The sequence below is a fragment of the Callithrix jacchus genome, chromosome 10 (assembly GCF_049354715.1).
Source record: "Callithrix jacchus isolate 240 chromosome 10, calJac240_pri, whole genome shotgun sequence".
Taxonomy (NCBI): domain Eukaryota; kingdom Metazoa; phylum Chordata; class Mammalia; order Primates; family Cebidae; genus Callithrix; species Callithrix jacchus.
The window spans coordinates 64138857-64155061 of NC_133511.1; the positions used below are offsets into that span (position 1 = coordinate 64138857).

The following is a 16205-nucleotide window of genomic DNA, read 5'->3' on the forward strand; positions in this document are numbered from 1 at the left end:
GAGTACAGTGCTGTGATCTCGGCTCACCACAACCTTCAAAAAGGATACAGTCTCTAGCAGATGAGTCAAAATCCCTCAAATCACAAGTAACTGAAGCCAAAATGGTCTTCAAGATATTTCAAATGAATGAAGAATGACTGAAGAAAGCAATAAAAGATGCTTTGAATGAAAATTCTCAACTTCAGGAGAACCAGAAACAGCTTTTGCAAGAAGCTAAAGCATGGAAAGAACGAGTGAACTCAATAAACAGAAAATAGCATCTGAAGACTCCAAAGTACATACAGAACAAGTTCTAAATGATAATGGAAATCACATCAACACTCTGAATGATTGGGCTGCTATGCTTGGAGAAGATGTAATGGATGGTGGTAACTTGGAATTAGAAGTGGACAGTGAATCAGAAAATGGTGCTTACTTAGATAATACTCCAAAAGGAGCTTTGAAGAAACTCATTCATGCTGTTGAGTTAAATTATGCTTCTTTAAAAACCTTAGAAGGGGAAAGAAACCAAATTAATATTCAGTTATCTGAAGTTGATGAAACAAAGGAAGAGCTTACAGAGCACATTAAAAATCTTCAGACTGAACAAGCATTTTTGCAGTCAGAAAACACACATTTTGAAATGAGAATCAGAAACTTCAACAGAAACTTAAAGTAATGAACTGAATTATATCAAGAAAATGAAATGGAACTCCACAGGAAATTAATAGTAGAGGAAAAGTACTGGTTAGAGAAAGAAGAGAAACTTTCTAAAGTAGATGAAAAGATCAGCCATGCCAGTGAAGAGCTGGAGACTTATAGGAAGTGAGCCAAAGATCTTAAAGAAGAATTGGAGAGAACTATTTATTATTATCGGGGCAGATTATTTCCTATGAGAAAAAGCACATCATAATTGGTTGGCAGCTCGGACTGCTGAAAGAAACCTCATTGATTTAAGGAAAGAAAATGCTCACAACAGACAAAAATTAACTGAAACAGAGTTTAAATTTGAACTTTTAGAAAAAGATCCTTATGCACTTGATGTTCCAAATACTGCATTTGGCAGAGAGCACTCCCCACATGGTCCCTCACCATTGAGTCGGTCTTCATTTGAAATGAGGGCTTTTCTCTTTCCTCCAACTTTGTTCAAGTGTCCACTCAGACTCTCATCTTCGCTTCCTGGGGAAGGAGGAAAAGGCTCAAGAGGCCCAGGGAATCCTCTGGACCATCAGATCACCAATGAAAGAGGAGAATCAAGCTGTGCTATGTTAACCGATCCTCACAGGGCTCCTTCTGACACTGTGTTCCTGTGACCTCCATAGAAACAGGATGATAGGATGATGTTTTCTTCACCAGGGCATTCATATCCTGATTCAACTCTTCCTCCACAAAGGCATTATTCTAATTCTTGTAGACTGTCTGAACCAGCAGAACTCAAAAGTTTTAATATGCCTTCTTTGGATAAAATGGGCAGATCAATGACTTCAGAAGTGGAATCCAGTAGAAATGATACCAAAGATGATCTTGGTAATTTAAATGTGCCTGATGCATTTTTCCCTGCTGAAAATGAAGCAACTGGCCCTGGCTTTGTTCCTCCACCTCTCTCCAATCAGAGGTCCATTGTTTCCAGTGGATACAAGGGGCCCATTCATGAGAAGAGGACCTCCTTTTCCCCCCACCTCCTCCAGGAACCATGTTTGGAGCTTCTCGAGATTACTTTCCACCAAGGGATTTCCCTGATCCACTACATGCTCCATTTGCAATGAGAAATGTCTATCCACCGAGGGGTTTTTCCTACTTACCTTCCCCCAAGACCTGGATTTTTTTCCTGACCCCCATATTCTGAAGGTAGAAGGGTTAATTCTGCCTTAAAACAAGCCTGCTGCTGAACATCCAGAACCACAGCAAGAAACCTGACAATATTTTTGCTGCTCTCTTCAAAAGTAATTTTGACTGATCTCATTTTCAGTTTAAGTAACAGCTGTTACTTAAGCGATTATATTTTTGCTCAAATTGAAGCGTAATGGAATTACAGTTCTCAGGATATTATTTTGTAAATAAAGATGATTTAAATATAAAAAAAATACTCATAAATATCACTTTAATAGTTACATCAGGGAGGGTGCAATGGATCATGCCTCTAATCCCAGCACTTTGAGAGGCCAAACTGGGAGGATCTCTTGAGCTCAGGAGTTCAATACCAGCCTGGGCAACATAGTCAGAATATGTCTCTACACAAAATTTTAAAAATTAGCCGGGTGCATTGGTGTGCCTGTAGTCCCAGCTACTCAGAAGGCTGAGATGAGAGGGTGCTTGAGCTCAGGAGTTTGAAGTTACGGCCAGCTATTGTGTATCGCTGCACTCCAGCATGGGGAACAGAGTGAGACTTTGTTTCTCAAAAAAAAAAAAAAAAAAGTTACATCATATCCAATTTTATACATAAACCACAATTTACTTAATTGTGATATATTACTATTCCCTTACTACTGAGTATTTAGGTTATTTCCAATGCCAATATTTATTTTCAACTAACAACCCAAAGTTTGAAAGCTTTCAACCAGATTCTTACTGAAAATTCTCTTTACCAGTTTTCAATATGACAAAAGAAATCCAAGCTATAATTAATTTTTCCATAGGAGATATGTTGTAACATTTCACAACTGCAATATGTAGGCTCACCACAGAGTAAATGATCTTACGATCTACAAATTACCTCTTGGGCCCTCTTACAGCTCCGTGCATTCATGGCAGCCCCTCAACACTACCTAGCCACCTCTCTGTGGGAGACATGGAGAGTCATCCAAAGACAACAGACCTCAACCTGGAGACAGAACCCTAGCTTTTCTGGGAAGGCTCCCCTGAACCCCAGACAGGGTTGATGAGCCTCCTCTGTTCTCCTGCAGACCCTTGGTTTCTCTCTGCCATAACTCTTTCACTTTTGGCAATAGTTGGTTTAGGAGTTGGTCTTCCAGACCCTCTCCCACTCTATCTCTGTATTTTCATCTGGACCTGACACAAGATTGGCACTCAGGAGATATTTATAGGACAATATAACATTAATGTTTTTTGAACATCTACCGTGGGCTATACCATGTTTTATGTATATATATTCAGCTAAATCTCACAGCAATCCTATGAGGTAGATACTGTTCCTTTTCTCGTTTCACAGTTAGGGATATTAAAGTACGAACAGGTTAAGTTACTTGCCCGAATATAGATAACTAGTTCATAGCACAGCAAGGATTTGAATCTAGCAGGCTGGCATTAGAGCACAGGTGCTTAATAGCTACTTTAAGAAAAATTGCTAATGGATTTGTGAAATATTGATCATGAAGCCTACTCAGAGGATTTTACAGGGATATAGAGAGCACTCATGAGGATAAGTACCATTATGATAGAAATCATATGTCACCCCTGTATGCCTAGCACATAGCTTGCTACAGATTACATCATCAATAAATACACAGTGAATGAGTGCTATAGAAAGGCAAGGATGAGAAAAGGCACAAGAGAATACAATTTTTAAAAATGTTATTACATTTATTATTTACTTTCTCTGTTCAATATAACTAGTAATGCATGTTCCTTATGGAAAATTTTAAAAATACAGATGAGAAAAAATAATTTTATTATGAAACATATAATACACTAAAATAATATATATAACTTATGTAAAGTATTTGGAAAAATAATGAAATGAATGTTGACATAGCCACCACCCAGTTTAAGAGATGGGACCTTAGCCAGTTCCTTGAACCCCTGTGTATCCTTCTTCAGTCTCATCACTTTCCTCTCTCCATAAACAACCATCCTCCTGAATTTTGTTTTTATCATTCCTTTACTTTTCTGTATAGATTGATCCTATGAATGCATCCCTGGACATATGTTTTGCCTGTTTTTGAGCTTAATATAAGTAGACTTGCATAAAATGTATTATTTGGAGACTTGCTCTTTTTTTCATCAAAATACTATACTTTTCAGATTCATCTATGTTGTTGCATAAGGTTTTTGTTTATTTATTTTTACTCTTGTTTTTATCTTTTTAGAGACGGGGTCCCCCTCTGTCTCCAGGCTAGAATGCAGTGGCACATCATAGCTCACTGTTACCTTGAATTCCTGGGCTCAAGGGATTCTCTTGCCTCAGTCTCCTGAGTAGCTAGGATTACAGGCGCACCAACATGCCTCTGTAGTTTTTATTTATTTATTTTTATTTTTTGTAGAGACAGGGTCTGGCTATGTTGCCCAGGGTTATCTCAAACATCTTGCCTCAAATAAACCTTGCCCTTCAGAGTGTTGGGATTACAGGTGTGAACCACCATGCCTGGTCGAATTTTACTCTTGTATAGCCTTCTTTTGTATGACAATACCACAATGTATTTATCAATTCTCCTAAGATGAATATGAAGCTGTTTTTCACTTTTGCTATTATAACCACTGCTATCCTGACATTTATTTTTACATACCTTCTGACACACGTACAAGCATATTACCTATGAATGAAAGTTTGCACATTTCAAATTTTCAAAGTAGACAATGCCAAAGGTTGTACCAATTTATATTTTCACAATTAAAGTATATTTCACACTAAAAAATACAGTTATACAAAAAAATCTAATCCACAATGAAAAAAATATATAAAGAATCACCTGAGACACAGTGGCTGATGCCTGTAATCTCTGTGCTTTGGGAAGCCAAGGTGGGACAATTGCTTGAGGACAGGAGTACAGAATCAGCCTGTGCAACACAGTGAAACCCTGCCTCTACAAAACAATTAAAAACTAGTCAGGTGTGGTGGCACAGGCCTACAGTTCTAGCTACTTGAGAAACTGAGGTGGGAGGACGTCTGGAGACTGGGAGTTCAAGGCTGCAATGAGCCATGATCATACCACTGCACTCAAGCCTGGGCAACAGAGCAAGAGCAAGATTCTGTCTCTTTTTTTTTTTTCTTTCTTTTTTATTGCATTTTAGGTTTTGGGATATATGTGCAAAAGGTGCAAAATAGTTGCATAGGTACACACATGGCAGTGTGTTTTGCTGCCTTCCTGCCCCTCACCCACATTTGGCATTTCTCCCCATGCTATCCCTCCCCAGCTCCCCCCCACGCTGTTCCTCCCCATTCCCCCCAAAAGAACCCAGTGTGTAGTACTCCCTTCCCTGTGTCCATGTGTTCTCATTTTTCCTCACCCGCCTATGAGTGAGAATATGTGGTATTTCATTTTCTGTTCTTGTGTCAGTTTGCTGAGAATGATGTTCTCCAGTTTCATCCATGTCCTTACAAGGACACGAACTCACCATTTTTTATTACTGCATAGTATTCCATGGTGTATATGTGCCACATTTTCCCAGTCCAGTCTATCATCCATGGGCATTTGGGTTGGTTCCAGGTCTTTGCTATTGTAAACAGTGCTGCAATGAACATTCGTGTGCATGTGTCCTTATAGTAGAACGATTTATAGTCCTTTGGATATATACTCAGTAATGGGATTGCTGGGTCAAATGGAATTTCTATTTCTAAGGCCTTGAGGAATCGCCACACTGTCTTCCACAATGGTTGAACTAATTTACACTCCCACCAACAGTGTAAAAGTGTTCCTATTTCTCCACATCCTCTCCAGCATCTGTTGTCTCCAGATTTTTTAATGATCGCCATTCTAACTGGCATGAAATGGTATCTCAGTGTGGTTTTGATTTGCATCTCTCTAATGACCAGTGATGATGAGCATTTTTTCATATGTTTGTTGGCCTCATGTATGTCTTCTTTTGTAAAGTGTCTGTTCATATCCTTTGCCCATGGGCTTGTTTGTTTTTTTCCTGTAAATCTGTTTGAGTTCTTTGTACATTCTGGATATCAGCCCTTTGTCAGATGGGTAAACTGCAAACATTTTTTCCCATTCTGTTGGCTGCCGATTCACTCTAGTGACTGTTTTTTTTGATGTGCAGAAGCTGTGGAGTTTGATTAGGTCCCATTTGTCTATTTTGGCTTTTGTTGCCAATGCTTTTGGTGTTTTGGTCATGAAGTCCTTGCCTACTCCTATGTCCTGAATGGTTTTGCCTAGATTTTCTTCTAGGGTTTTTATGGTGCCAGGTCTTATGTTTAAGTCTTTAATCCATCTGGAGTTAATTTTAGTGTAAGGTGTCAGGAAGGGGTCCACTTTCTGCTTTCTGCACATGGCTAGCAAGTTTTTTTCAACACCATTTATTAAACAGGGAATCCTTTCCCCATTGCTTCTTTTTGTCAGGTTTGTCAAAGATTGTATGGTTGTAGATATGTTGTGCTGCCTCCAATGCCTCTGTTCTGTTCCATTGGTCTATATCTCTGTTTTGGTACCAGTACCATGATGTTTTGATTACTGTAGCCTTGTAGTATAGTTTGAAGTCCAGTAGTGTGATGCCTCCTGCTGTGTTCTTTTTGCTTAGAATTGACTTAGCTATACGGGCTCTCTTTTGGTTCCATATGAAGTTCATGGTGGATTTTTCCAGTTCTGTGAAGAAAGTCAATGGTAGCTTGATGGGGATAGCGTTGATTCTGTAAATTACTTTGGGCAGTATAGCCATTTTCACGATATTGAAAACACAGGGGTTCTTCTTAACCATGAACATGGAATGTTTTTTTATCTGTTTGTGTCCTCTCTTATTTTGTTGAGCAGTGGTTTGTAGTTTTCCTTGACGAGGTCCCTTACATTCTTTGTAAGTTGTATTCCAAGGTATTTTATTCTTTTTGTAGCAATTGTGAATGGCAGTTCATTCTTGATTTGGCTCTCTTTAAGTCTGTTATTGGTGTAGAGGAAGGCTTGTGATTTTTGCACATTGATTTTATATCCCGAGACTTTGCTGAAGTTGCTTATCAGTTTAAGGAGTTTTTAGGCTGAGACGATGGGGTTTTCTAGATATACTATCATGTCATCTGCAAATAGAGACAATTTGGCTTCCTCCTTTCCTATTTGAATACCCTTTATTTCTTTTTCTTGCCTGATTGCTCTGGCTAGAACTTCCAGTACTATATTGAATAGGAGTGGTGAGAGAGGGCATCCTTGTCTAGTGCCAGATTTCAAAGGGAATGCTTCCAGTTTTTGTTCATTCAGTATGATATTGGCTGTTGGTTTGTCATAAATAGCTTTTATTACTTTGAGATACGTTCCATCGATACCGAGTTTATTGAGGGTTTTTAGCATAAAAGGCTGTTGAATTTTGTCAAATGCCTTCTCTGCATCAATTGAGATAATCATGTGGTTTTTGTTTTTGGTTCCGTTTATGTGGTGAATTAAGTTTATAGACTTGCATATGTTGAACCAGCCTTGAATCCCCAGGATGAATCCTACTTGATCATGATGGATAAGTTTTTTGATGTGCTGTTGCAGTAGGTTTGCCAGTATTTTATTGAAGATTTTTGCATCTATGTTCATCATGGATATTGGCCTGAAGTTTTCTTTTCTTGTTGAGTCTCTGCCGGGTTTTGGTATCAGGATGATGTTGGTCTCATAAAATGATTTGGAAAGGATTCCCTCTTTTTGGATTATTTGGAATAGTTTCAGAAGGAATGGTACCAGCTCCTCTTTGTGTGTCTGGTAGAATTCGGCTGTGAACCCATCTGGACTTGAGCTTTTTTTGTGTGGTATGCTCTTAATTGCTGCCTTGACTTCAGACCTTGTTATTGGTCTGTTCTTAGTTTCGGCTTTCTCCTGGTTTAGACTTGGGAGGAGACAGGTGTCCAGGAATTTATCCATTTCTTCTAGGTTTACTAGTTTATGTGCATAGAGTTGTTTGTAGTATTCTCTGATGATGGTTTGAATTTCTGTGGAATCTGTGGTAATTTCCGCTTTATCGTTTTTTATTGCATCTATTTGGTTGTTCTCTCTTTTCTTTTTACCAGTCTGGCTAGTGGTCTGTCTATTTTGTTGATCTTTTCAAAAAACCAGCTCTTGGATTTATTGATTTTTTGAAGGGGTTTTCGTGTCTCTATCTCCTTCAGTTCTGCTCTGATCTTAATTATTTCTTGTCTTCTGCTAGGTTTTGAGTTTTTTTTTTATCTTGCTCCTCTAGCTCTTTTAATTTTGACGATAGGGTGTCAATTTTGGATCTCTCCACTCTTCTCATATGGGCACTTATTGCTATATATTTGTCCTCTAAAGACTGCTTTAAATGTGTCCCAGATATTCTAGCATGTTGTGTCTTCATTCTCCTTGGTTTCGAAAAACTTCTTTATTTCTGCCTTCATTTCATTGTTTATCCAGTCAACATTCAAGAGTCAGTTGTTCAGTTTCCATGACGCTGTGCAGTTCTGGTTTAGTTTCTGAATTCTCAGTTCTAACTTGATTGCACTATGGTCTCAGAGACTGTTTGTTATGATTTCAGTTGTTTTGTATTTGCTGAGGAGTGATTTACTTCCAATTATGTGGTCAATTTTAGAGTAGGTGTGATGTGGTACTGAGAAGAATGTATATTCTGTGGTTTTGGGGTGGAGAGTTCTGTAAATGTCTATCAGGTTTGCTTGTTCCAGGTCTGAGTTCAAGCGCTGGATATCCTTGTTAATTTTCTGTCTGGTTGATCTGTCTAATATTGACAGTGGAGTGTTAAAGTCTCCCACTATTATTGTGTGGGAGTCTAAGTCTCCTTGTAAGTCGTTAAGAACTTGCCTTATATATCTGGGTGCTCCTGTATTGGGTCCATATATATTTAGGATCGTTAGCTCTTCTTGTTGTATCAATCCTTTTGCCATTATGTAATGTCCTTCTTTGTCTTTTTTGATCTTTGTTGCATTAAAGTCTATTTTATCAGAGACAAGAATTGCAACTCCTGTTTTTTTTTTCCTCTCCATTTGCTTGGTAAATCTTCCTCCATCCCTTTATTTTGAGCCTTTGCGTATCCTTGCATGTGAGATGGGTTTCCTGGATACAGCACACCAATGGGTTTTGGCTTTTTATCCAATTTGCCAGTCTGTGTCTTTTGATTGTTGCATTTATCCCATTTACATTTAGGGTTAGTATTGTTATGTGTGAATTTGATACTGCCGTTTTGATGCTAGCTGGCTGTTTTGTCCGTTAGTTGATGCAGATTCTTCTTTTTGTTGATGCTCTTTAGCATATGGTATGTTTTTAGAATGGCGGGTACTGGGTGTTCCTTTCTATGTATAGTGCCTCTTTCAGGAGCTCTTGTAAAGCAGGTCTAGTGGTGACAAAATCTCTGAGTACTTGCTTGTATGCAAATGATTTTATTTTTCCTTAAGTTATGAAGCTCAGTTTGGCTGGATATGAGATTCTGGGTTGAAAGTTCTTTTCTTTAAGGATGTTGAATATTGGCCCCCACTCTCTTCTGGCTTGTAGGGTTTCTGCTGAGAGATCTGCTGTGAAGATTCTGTCTCTTATAAAAAAAAAAAAAAAAGAAAGAGAGAAAGAAAAAGGAATCAAGAATCACCTGGAATTTCATCACTTAGTAAACACTGATAATATTTTGATGTATAACTAGCCAGATATTTTTCATACATATACATGTTTTATTAAAATAGTTATAAAATACAAATCATTTTGGAGCTTACTGTTTTTACTTAAAATGTGTGATAAGCATTGAAAAATACATGTTTTATGAAACTGCTGATGCTTATGCTTCTAGAAACATTATTAGACCAATCATCACTCCCAATTCCAGACGTTGAGACTCTACTCTGATGCCATCCTGATGGCCCAGGAAGGCATTAGACCCCAGCTGGACCCCAAGCCACACTCTCCAGGCAGTGTTAGTGCTAGAGCCTGATTTTTTCATAAGGCCTGATTCTCTCATAAGACTTATTTTCTAAACTCAGAAGAAACTTGGATTGTAGAGAACAAAAGTCAGTTTCAAGCTCGTTGAGAGAGCTAGACTTCCTGGGCCCCTCATCTCCCAGGATTTCCCCTTGCAGCCCTCTTCTGTACCTTGGCCGCAGGCCACCTGCTGCCATGTCTCCTGCCAGTGCCCCATGTTCTCTTTCATTTACTCCTGATTGGAGTATTCTAGTTACATTACATCTTTCAAAACTTTCCATGGGATTCTGCAAAATGAATTGAACATCTACTATCAAGCAAGATTTAGTGTTGGGAATACAGAGCAAAATAGCATAGCTCCCAGTTCTGGTAATAAATGAAATATGACAAAACACACACAAAACAACTAAGTAAATTCACTTTCTAATAAATATTTAAGGAACCCCAGCTGTGTGTCAGGCACTCTTCTAGGCAATAGAAGAAGAAAAACAGACAAATCTCAAAGGTCAAAATGGGGTGTTTTTGAGAAAGAGTCTTGCCCTGTTGCCCAGGCTGGAGTGTAATGGTGCAATCTTGGTTCACTGCAATCTCTGCCTCTCAGATTCAAGTGATTCTTCTGCCTCAGCCTCCCAAGTAACTGGAATTATAGGCATGCATTACCATGCTCAGCTAAGTTTTTATTTTATGTATTTTTGAGACAGAGTTTCGCTCTTGTTACCCAGACTGGAGTGCAATGGTGCGATCTCGGCTCACTGCAACCTCCGCCTCCTGGGTTCAGGCAATTCTCCTGCCTCAGCCTCCTGAGTAGCTGGGATTACAGGCACGCGCCACCATGCCCAGCTAATTTTTTGTATTTTTAATAGAGACAGTGTTTCACCATGTTGGCCAGGCTGGTCTGGAACTCCTGACTTCAGATGATCTACCCACCTTGGCCTGCCAAAGTGCTAGGATTACAGGCATGAGCCACTATGCCCATCCTAGGATTACCTTTTAAAGTCTTTCTAGCAATCCTGTGAATTAAGAACTAGTTTTAGCTGTTATTTACAGAAGATGAAACTGACAAAGTAAGGTTAGATATTTCACCCAACAGCAGCCAGATCATAAGCAGCTGAGCCTAGGCTGGAACCCAGGTAGTCTGGTGTCAAGGCCATGTTCTTATTTGCTGTGCCACGCTGGCTGTGCAAACTTGGAAGAAGGGGCTATGCTGGACAGAGAAAACTGGAAGTCTCTTTAGAAGCCAGCACTGTGTTTGGTTTCAGTTTGCTTCTAAAGTGTAGGCAATGAGGCTTAAGAGGTCTGCAGGGACAATGCTATCAAGGGCCTACAGGGTTTTAAGCAAGAGCTTGACGTGGATTACATATGCCGAGGGGAGGATAGATTGAATTGGGAAAGACTAAAGACATGGGGTCTGCAGAACAGACTATTGCAGTGATAGGGCAAGTAGCGATTATGATGGAGAGGAAAGGACAAATTCACAGATGTTTAGAGGGTAGAATCAACAGGGTTTGGAGAGAGGCTGTGTGCAAGGGTTGAAGGACAAGGAAGAAGTAGGTTTCCAGCCATTCCTAACTGCTGGGCAAACCAGAAAATTAATCTGGCTATGGTAGGTTGTTCGGGTGGTTGGTCAGAGCAGAAGGTAGAGAAAGCATTTCTGGGCAAGAAACAGACTGCAAGGGCTTGAAAGGGCAAGAGAAAAACAGGCAGAATGAGACATTCAGAGTGGCTGAGTTGTGCACAGAGATGAGGGAGGAGTGAGGACAAATATCAGTGACTGAAGATGGAAAGGCTGGGGCTCAATGTGCTGTGATAACACATTTGGGGTTTATCTTAGTGTTCAGGAAAGGGAATAACATGTTTAAATCCATGTGTTAGAGGAAGTAAATTTGGATTTGGGGATTTTTTTATAGTAGGGCAGGGTAAAGAGGAAGGGCAAGATCAGGAGAATCAGTTAGAAGGCTGTGGCAAATAATCCTGGCAAAGGATAGAACAGTCAGATTTAACTGCAACATAGGTCCTGGACAGTCCGTGCACTAGCTTTCCCAGAGAGAACTTCAGGGCTCCTTGCTTGGTGGAAAAGAGCTGAGGTTTGCCAAGTCAGCTCCTGAGCCCAAAATACCCGAGCCACACCCTGGGAGGTAAGTCACCACACAAACCAGCAAAGTCAACAGCCTTTTTCCACCTAGAAAGTTTTTACAAAATAAATTTCACAAAGAGGAGTAGTAACTGAATAGCTCTGATTTGATTATCTTGTTTCGAGTAAGGTTATGGAAACATCAACAATGAAAAAAGTACCCTAAGGACACTGGCCTTGTGAACAGGAGTTCCTTCCTTTCAACATTGCCTGTAAGCCAAGCCCTCTCTTTTCTTTAACTCGTAATTTCTATCTGACATACGTGGTGCCTGACTTTCTTGTATCTACCCTAGCACTCTTACCATCTGGAGGCTGACCCAGATCTCTATCTCTAACCCAGATAAGTCTCCACAGCTTCGGCTCTTCAATCAATCAGAATCATGTTTTGCTGCAGGTGACAGAAAACCAGTTCCTGTGCCTTAACCAAAGAAGGGTTTACTTTTCTCAGGCAGTAGACAGCCCAGGGCCCTGCAACAGCCCCACAGTGCCAGAGTCCTCCTCTCTGCTCTGCTCCACTTAGGGCATGGTCTTCATCCTCTTGGTCACAAGATGGCTGCTTCTTGTCTGAGAAACTCAACTCTGTTTAGGCAGGACAAAGGAAGAAGGGCAAGGGTAAAAAGCAAATGCCAGCCAGGATCAAGAAAACAATAGCCAGGCCAGGCACAGTGGCTCACACTTGTAATCCCAGTACTTTGGGACACTGAAGTGGGAGGATCACTCGAGCCCAGGAGTTCAAGACCAGCCTGGGTAACACAGTGAGACCCTGTCTCATCTCTGAAGGAAGAAAGAGAGAGAGAGAAGAAAAAGGAAGGAAGGAAGGAAGGAAGGAAGGAAGGAAGGAAGGAAGGAAGGAAGGAAGGAAGGAAGGAAGGAAGCAGCCTCTTCAGAACCTACACCTATTACTATTCACTTACAGCTCTTTGGTCAGAACAGGGGTCTCATGACCAACCATAGATAGTCTGGGAAGACTGGCAAGAGAGTCTAGGCGAGTGGATGTTTCAGCTGGGCACAACACTGTCTAACAAAATTGGCTTCTGTTAGGAAAAATGTAGGGGGACAGTATATTCAGCAAGCAACTGACAGGATCTCCCATAGACCAGCATTTCCAACTATCTACTGGACAGCTCTCCTTGGACACTTCTTTTTCTTTTTCTTTTTTTTTTTGAGATGGAGTTTCACTCCGTTGCCCAGGCTGGCGTGCAATGGTGCGAGCTCATTTCACTGCAACCTCTACCTCCGAGTTCAAACAATTCTCCTGCCTCAGCCTCCTGAGTAGCTGGGATTACAAGTAGTATCTGCCATCATGCCCTGCTAATTTTTCTAGAGATGGGGTTTTCTTCCTTCCTTCCTTCCTTCCTTCCTTCCTTCCTTCCTTCCTTCCTTCCTTCCTTCCTTCCTTCCCTCCCTCCTTTCTCTCTCTCTCTCTCTCTCTCTCTCTCTCTCTCTCTCTCTCTCTCTCTCTCTCTCTCTCTTTCTTTCTTTCTTTCCCTTTCCTTTATTGACAGTCTTGCTCTGTCACCCAGGCTGGAGTGCAATGGTGCAATCTCGGCTCACTGCAACCACCACCTCCCAGGTTCAAGCAATTCTCCTACCTCAGACTCCCAATTAGCTGGGATTACAGGTGCCTGTCACCACGCCCAGCTAATTTTTTGTATTTTTAGTAGACATGGGGTTTCACCATGTTGGCCAGACTGGTCACGAACTCCTGACCTCAGGTGACCCACCCGCCTCAGCCTTCTCAAATGCTGGAATTACAGGTGTGAGCCACCAGGCCTGGACAAGAGATGGGGTTTCATCATGTTGGCCAGGCTGGTCTTGAATTCCTGACCTCAGGTGATCCACCCACCTCGGCCTCCCCAAGTGCTAGGATTCAGGTGTGAGCCACCGTGCCCTGTCAGATATTTCATAAGGATTTCAGATTTGCTATGTTCTAAAGTTATCCCATTTTTCCTCCACACTGGCTTCTCTTCCACTGTTTTTTGTTTGCTTGCTTGTTTTGCTTGTTTTACAATAGTGAAATTCACAACCATTGACCCAGTTGTTAAAGAATGCGCCTTGGCTGGGTGCAGTTGCACATTCCTGTAACCCCAGCACTCTGGTAGTCTGAGGAGAGTGGATCTCTTAGCCCAGGAATTCGAGGCCAGCCTGGGCAATATTGTGAACCTCCCATCTCTACTAAAAATTAAAAACATTAGCCAGGTGTGGTGGTGTGCACCTGTAGTCCCAGCTACTCAGGAGGCTGAGGTGGGAGAATCATTTGAGCCCAGGAGGTTGAGGCTGCAGTGAGCTGTGGGCAACAGAGCGAGACCCTGTCTCAAAAAACAAAAAAGAAAAGAAAAAGGAAGAAAGAGAAGAAAAAGAAAGAAGCGACACGTCTCTATCTCCATGCAGCCTTATCCAGTGATCAGACCCTGCGGATTCTGCTATCTGTCCATTTTCCTCTCTCCCCCACTACGATTGTCTCTGTCCAAGTTGTGATTGCCTCTGATAGCCCTGAAGAAAGTCTTGCCCTCCTTCAACCCCATAACTATTTATTCTTCACACTGTGGCTGCCAGAGGGCTCTATCAATGTCCTCCTCCAAACAACAAAATAACTTTCAGTGATTTTCCACAACCTGTGGGATAAAGTCCAGACTCCCTGATATGACCAGCAAGGCTCTTCATGACCTAGTTCCTGCCCACCTCTCAAGCCTTGTTGCATTCCTAAAATACTTTCTGTTCCCTAAAAGAGCCCCTTCTCTCACTCCTGGACTTTTGTGAACATTTTCCCTTCAGCTTGAATCTCCTCTTCCCTTTCTGCCACTTTGGCTGTTTTTTAACCTTTCAAGTCCCAGCTCAAACCAGACTTTCTCCAGACTCCTCCTGATTGTCACATCACTCTGCATTGTAATCATCTGTCTGCTTGTCTTCCCCACCAGCAAGATCTGCGGCTCTCAAACTTAAGAGAGTATCACAATTGCTGCTTGTTGTGTTCCAGCTGAGACCTAAAGAATCAGAATCTTGGCCAAGTACGGTGGCTTATGCCTATAATCCCAGCATTTCGGAAGGCCAAGGCAGGTGGATCACTTGAGGTCAGGAGTTCAAGACCAGCCTGACCAACATGGTGAAAACCTGTCTCAATTAAAAACAAAAAATTAGCTGGGTATGGTGGTGCATGCCTGTAATCCCAGCTACCTGGGAGGCTGAGGCAGGAGAATTGCTTGAACCCAGGAATTGAAGGTTGCAGTGAGCCAAGATTGCACCATTGTACTCCAGCCTGGTCAACAAAAATGAAAACTCTTTCTCAAAAAAACAAACAAACAAACAAACAAATCAGAATCTCTGGGGGCCTGGATTTGCAAGCTTGGGTCATTGTGAGACAGAACTCACATCTTAAGAAACTGAGGCAGACTCCAGGCAGCCTCAGGGCAAGGAGAGTGTCTGGGCTCTCAGTGTGTCCCTAATGCCTAACACAGTGAGCCATCTATGTAATTCAAAATCCATTCTCCTTCCACTACCTCTCTACAAAAAATACAAAAAAGAGTAGGATAAAGTCCAAACTCCCTTACATGACAGGTAAGGCTCTTTGTGACCCAGTTCCTGCCCACCTCTCAGGCCTTGTTGCTGCATATGTGAATGAGGTAGAGTGGCATCATTCACTTAAAAGAACAATTACTAGTGATAGGGTAGACAGACTTTGATGTCAGACAGGTAAAGCAATCAATCAATCAATATTTGGTGATTCTCCATTGCCCATGGGATCAAATTCGAACACCTGACAGATCTCAGATCTGAAGCCAGACATGCCTCTTATTATTTCTGTGACTTTGAATTATTTTCTTACACTGTATATGCCTTGGCTTCCTCACCTGAAAACTAAGCTAATACTTACCTCAATCTCATAATGGTGCTATTAGAAGTAAATGAGACAATGAGTTTAAAGCACTTAGGGCAATGTCTTGGAACACAGCAAAAATTCAATGCAAATTGACCATTTACTACTGCTACTACCACCACCACCACTAATGCTACTGTTATTTATGAAGTGCCTGTTTAATTCCAGCCAGGCATTTAAAATTTTTATTTTTCTTTTTTTTAGAGACAGATTCTCTCTACATTGCCAGGACAAAACCTGAACTCCTGGGCTCAAGCAATCCTCTCTCCTCAGCCCTAAGTTGACTTGGGGTACAGGTGTGTACCACTGCACCTGCTAGCCAGGCATTTGAGTAAGCATATATATATTGAGATGGAGTTTCACTCTTGTTGCTCAGGCTGCAGTGCAATGGCACGACGTTTGCTCACTGCAACCTCCCTTTCCTAGGCTCCTAGCCTCTCAAGTAGGGACTACAGGCACACACCACCACACCTGGCTAATTTTTGTA

The 16205-nt window shown here is 41.2% G+C and overlaps 1 pseudogene; it reads left to right on the forward strand.

Annotated features, from left to right (window-relative positions):
• LOC108593918 (melanoma inhibitory activity protein 2 pseudogene) lies at positions 1–2008 on the forward strand (annotated as a pseudogene).
• The last annotated feature ends 14197 nt before the right edge of the window (positions 2009–16205 follow it).